We start from the raw sequence: 5822 nt of genomic DNA, 5'->3' as shown, positions 1-5822 counted from the left end.
TGCTGGTTGTCTCCTTTATTTCTTGTGCTCCTTCCCTTTTTGCAAGCTTCCTCTCCATTCTCTAAGCCATTTCTGCCCTGTGACGCCTGAAACACTTAACACATGGGTCACAGCATCGAATGGTATAAAAGAGAATTAAATTACATAATTAAAAGATCTCTAGGAAGCAAGTTTTCAACCATAGAACTAAACTAGGAAGGAATTGTAAAATCATGCAAATCATATGAATAAGTGGGCAAGAATTTGATAAAAACCACTCAATTAAACACAATATAAACCATAAAATAGTGGTTTATCAGTGAACATGTCTTCAATGTAGACCTCCAGCTTAGTTTCGAAGAGGTCTTGGAAGATCTTAGTGACGAGCCCTTGGTAGGTAACTTCCGAATTTTTTAGTTCGAATGGCATGCCTATGTAGCAGTACGTGCCGTCGGATGTTATGAAGCCTGTCTTGTCCTCATCGGGCCCATGCATAGGTATTTGATTATACCCTGAGTAAGCCTCCATAAAGCTAAGGTATTGATGTCCTGACACGGCGTTGACGAGTTTGTCGATGTTCGGGAAGGGAAAGACGTCTTTGGGATAAGCTTTGTTCAAGTCTGAGTAATTGACGCACAATCGCCACTTGTTGTTTGCTTTCTTGACTAATACAATGTTGGCTAGCCAAGTCGCATAGGGTAACTCTTAGATGAAGCTTGCTTCGAGCAGGGCTTTGACTTGTTTCCTGACTTTGGTTGCCTGATCTGGTGACGTTTTCCTGCTTCTTTGGGTCACAAGCTTAGTCTTTGGATCCACGGCCAAATAATGGGACATTAGATTAGGGTTTATGCCTAGCATGTCTGCCGGAGTAAATGCGAACAGGTCCTTATTCTGTTTTATGAGTTTGATTAGGTCCCCTTTTAGGTCATAGGGTAGGTTCTTGTTGATGAACGTGTATTCTTCCTTAGCTTGCCCTATTTGTAATTTTTCCATGTCTCCTTCTGGTTTTGGTCAGGGCTGACCATCTTGGTGTGCGTCGAGGTCGGCAAAGAAGATGCTGGCCGCGTCATGGGATCTCTTAAGGAAGGTTAGGCTTGTGTTCTTGTATTCTACCCCAAATTTCCGGTCCCCGTGGATTGTTCCGATGGTGCCGTTATTGGCTTGGAACTTCATGAGGAGGAATTTGGTAAAAATGACGATGGTAAATTGATCATTTTCCTTCCGAGGATGATATTGTAGGCAGTGGAGTCTTTGAGGACTACGAACTCGGAGAGGATGGTCTTCCTTTGGCTCCTGGTTCCGATTGTAAGTCGTAACACTATGAATCCATCCGGTTTCAAGAAGTTATCATTGAGTCCGGTTACTCTGTTGCGGTGGGTTTGCAAATTTTTGGTTCGGAGGCCCAGCTTGTCGAAGGCTCCTCTGAAAAGGATGTTGGAGTCTACTCTGGTGTCAACCAATATTCTCTTTACAAGTCCGGTCTCGACTCAAGCAGAGATGACGAATGGGGTATCTCTCGTCGAGGTGCCGTGTTGGCAGTCATCGGGGGAGAATGTAATTGCCTCTATGGCCAGGGGTGTTGGAGCTTGGTTTCTTGTGGCCAGGACTTCAAGGTCCTTTTTCAGTGACAACTTTGACTTTTTCGGCGCATCCTTTCCGATGATGATGTTCATGACTATGGTGGGATCGAACTCGGGATTTTTCTGTGGTGTTTTTGGTAATGTCCTTGGGTTATGGCCTTCATGGTCTGGTGATCTTTTCCTTTCCGTTCTTCTCAGTTCCCGGATGATCTTGGCAAACTCAGGGAGTTTGCCATCTCAGATAGCTTGTTCGAGGGTGTCCGTCAGATCGAAGCAGTCTTGGATTTTATGGCCATATCCTAGGTGATAGTCCCAATACAGGCTTTTGTGGCTGCTTGTTCGTTCTTTGAGTTATCGTGATTTTAGGAGGATGCCTCGTTCTGCTATTTGGTGGTAGATTTCTGTGATGGGAGTGATGAGTGGTTTTTTGACGGTTTAGAATTTCACAAATGAAATCTCGTTGTAAAGTATAGTCTCTAAACCAACAATCCCTTCATACAAAAATTTTGTTTGTCACAAGTATAAACCCCTAAAATCTATAAACCGAAGTATTTAAACCTCGGGTCGTCTCTCAAAGGACTTGCAGGGTGGTGTTCTTGTTATTGGTTATGAACTTGTTTATCTTGGGGTTTTAGATAAGAAACATGAATAGTAAAGTAATGAAATTTTATTAACAAAATGGTCTTGGCAAGGTTTGGTTGTCAAGGGTCTTTAATGAGATCACATGTGGACTGCGACGCGTGCGTGCACAGTACGCGTGCGCATCCTTGGCCGATTCCGCAATGTGCGCGCGAGCGCCTTGTGCGCATGCGTGTGCTTGGTCGAATTCTGTTCTTTGGCTTTTTATGCTTCTCTCCATTTGTATGCTTCCTTCCTTGCTCCTTTGATCCATGCCTAGCCTATTTCAATCCTGGAATTACTAGCAAACACATCAAGGCATCTTATGAAATTAAGTAGGAATTAGAATTCATCAAAATAAGGCTTAAAAAGCATGTTTTTACATTCAAGCACAAATACGGGAGAGATAACAAAACCATGCTAATTCATTGGTTAAATGTGAGAGAATGTTATCAAAATACTCTAAATTCAACACAAGATAAACCCTAAAAACGGGGTTTATCAACCTCCCCACACTTAAACCTTAGCATGTCCTTATGCTAAAATAAGAAGGAACTAAGGGGTATGACATTTATTAAATGCAACTAAGCTACATGAACCTATCTAAATGCAACTACCTAAAGTGAATGCAAATGCTTGGTCACATAATTCAACTTCCAAGAGAACATGTATAAGCATGAGAGCTAGAGCAATAGGGACCAAGTCCAAACCACAATTGTATTGAATTATCAAAAGAAATTCAAGCTTGCAAGAATATAGATAATATAGGTGAACACATGTAATTGAACTTTTGAACCCTCACCGGATGTGTATCCGCTCTATTCACTCAAGTGTTTAAGGGTTAATTCACTCAATTCTCTTCTAGTCATGTTTTTCCAAGATTTGTTCCTCTTCTAACAATCAACAACCATTCAATGCATGCATACAAATATCATGAGGTCTTTTCATTGGTTGTAATGGGGCTAGGGTCAAGGTAGGATCATATATGGATAAGTGGACTAGCATTTGGATCTTTGATGAGCTTAAACTTTCCCACCTAACCTATATAATGACCTATATAATTGAGTTCTAACCTAACTACGCTTCTTTCACTTTTCCACATACTCATGCGTTTGCTTCTCATTTCACAACACTTATGCATTGATCCTTTATTGAGCTTCACTTTGGGGTATTTTGACCCCTTTTATTATTTTTCTTCTCTTTCTCTTTTCTATATTTTGCTTTTCTTTTCCTTTCCATACAATGAGGATTTTCTTTTTCTTTTGTTTTTTCCCTCATTTTTTTTCTATATACAAGAATCTCAATGCATAAGGTTTTACAATTGATCAATACATGAATATGTACTTAATTCCCAATATTTTCAATGATAATACAAAACTACCCTTTTATTCACCCAATGTCCCAAGGTTCCCACACTTGAATGATACTCACACACACTAGCCTAAGCCAATCAAGGATCCAAATAAGGACTTTTCTTGTTCTCTGCTTTAAGGCTTGTAATGTGCTAAATTAAGAACAAGTGGGTTAAGCGTAGGCTCAAAATTGGCTAACAATGGGAGATAAAAGGTAAGGCTATTTGGGTAAGTGAGTTAAATGAAATGATGGCCTCAATCATATAAATGCATGAATATAAGGAGTAATTGGACATATAGATTTGGGCAAATCAAAGATCACAATCATAAGAAAGAAAATAATTACACACAAGAAGGAAAATAAATGGTTATAAAATGTAACCACATCAATAGGCTCAAAAACTCACAAGCTTGTGTTCTTAGCTCAATACATGCTTCACAAAGTATAAAATTCAGGCAAGTTCCACAAAATATTTTTTTTTTCTTCAATCAATTGGGTTGGTGTCCTATGATTAGGTTCCTTGGAAAATCTCAATATTTGACTAAGCATTGTTGTGATTGAGAAGAAATTCCTAGTTTACCCTTTTCTTCATCAATTTAAAACCAATTTCTTATGCAAAACGGGTGACTAAGTTTTATCAATTCAACATGGTTCCTAATCACAACCATAAGCTAAAAAGAAAGATATGCAAAAGTATATAAAGAAAAATCCAACTAAAAGTATGAAATCTAGCATCCAAAACATCGAAAATCCAAAATACGCAGTAAGAGTATCCCAAAATAAACCAAAATGACAAGTATATACAAAAGTGCGCAAAATAGGATAACTAGATAGCATAACTAGGAAATAGCTAAAATGTTCACCGGTCCTCTAATGGTGCCACCGGCAACCTCCCCACACTTAGGATCAAGCATCGTCCTCGATGTTATTCCTGAGGCTCAGGGATAGGTGCACTGGTAGACTCTGGCTGTGGTACCGGCCGAGGTTGAGTCTCCTGAGTCTGAGGTGGTACCTCCACGTGAACTGGCTCCTCCTCATGAGTACTCTCATCATGTAAATCGGGCTGCTCCTCCTCATGGGTCTTCTCATCGGAACCGAAAGACTCTGGTAGATGGGGTAGCTCAAGGCCCTGGGCCACAAACAGCTGGTCAAGCCGGTCCAGACGACGCATGATCTGGCGCTTGCTGCACTCCATGTAGCGGAAGAGACGCTGAACTAGTAAGTAAGTCGGCTGAGGTGCGGCCAGTGGTGGCATAGGAAGTGCTGCGGTTGAGGTAGATGCTGCTGCAGGGGCTGATGATGAAGAGGGTCCAGCTCCCTCAACTGCTGCCCTAGCCCGAGATCGGCGTCGGGAGGCAGGCTTCTCGTGCACCCAGGATCCCTATGGAATGGTAACTGGCTCCTTCTGAGGGAGCGGTGGAGGTGGCGATACATCATCCTGGTGCCACGGAACTCCGGCTCTTTGAATCATCTGAGTGACCATAACTGGGAAAGGAAAGATGCCTCGGATATGGGCTCTCCACATAAATCACTTGATCAGCTGAGGGTAATAAACTTCTTTTCCCTCCATCACACAGCTGATCAAGATCAACATAGAAACCGGGATCTCTGTGAAGTGGGTAGTAGGCATGACGTAGTGAGCAAAAATTTGCTGCCAAGTCTTGGCCTCTCGGCTCATATAATTGAAGAGCATCCCCTTGGGTGCCTTGTTCTCGGCATCCATCACCCAGGGGGCTTCCGGAGTAGCAACCACAGCTCTCAATGCGTCAAAATGGAAGGTCATACAATGAAGGTCTATCTCAGCCTGTAGGAAGGCATCAGTGTCACTGGTCTTAGGTCGGCAGGTAAGGGCATCCTCAATGGCTTGTTCTGAAATAGGTACTTCAATCCCTCTAACAAGTACCGAGTCAAGAGTGTGGTGGAAGAAATTGTAGTAAAATTCCTGCACCCAAGAGTGGTTCACCCGGCTCAACTCTCTATCCACAAAAGCCAAACCCATCCGGTCAATGCGTTGGTGGATGATGTCAGTCAAATCTGATGGGATAACTAGCTTCTTCTCAGTATTCAGATTCTTTGAATTGTAGGATGGGAATCTGAGTTCACAGTAGAGATTGGGAAATTTGACCTCATCTTGAGCTGGCAACATCTGGTTTGCTTTCTCTATTTCATTTAGAGGGTTTTGAGCATAGGCTAGAAGAGATGCAAAAGTAGGGTCTGGTGTTCTCTTTCTCTTTTTGGAAGATGCTACTTTTCTTTTCCCTTTGTCTGACATCCTAAAAAAAAATTGATAGC

Source organism: Arachis duranensis, chromosome 2 (genome assembly GCF_000817695.3).
Source record: "Arachis duranensis cultivar V14167 chromosome 2, aradu.V14167.gnm2.J7QH, whole genome shotgun sequence".
NCBI lineage: Eukaryota > Viridiplantae > Streptophyta > Magnoliopsida > Fabales > Fabaceae > Arachis > Arachis duranensis.
This window is presented reverse-complemented; position numbering follows the sequence as displayed.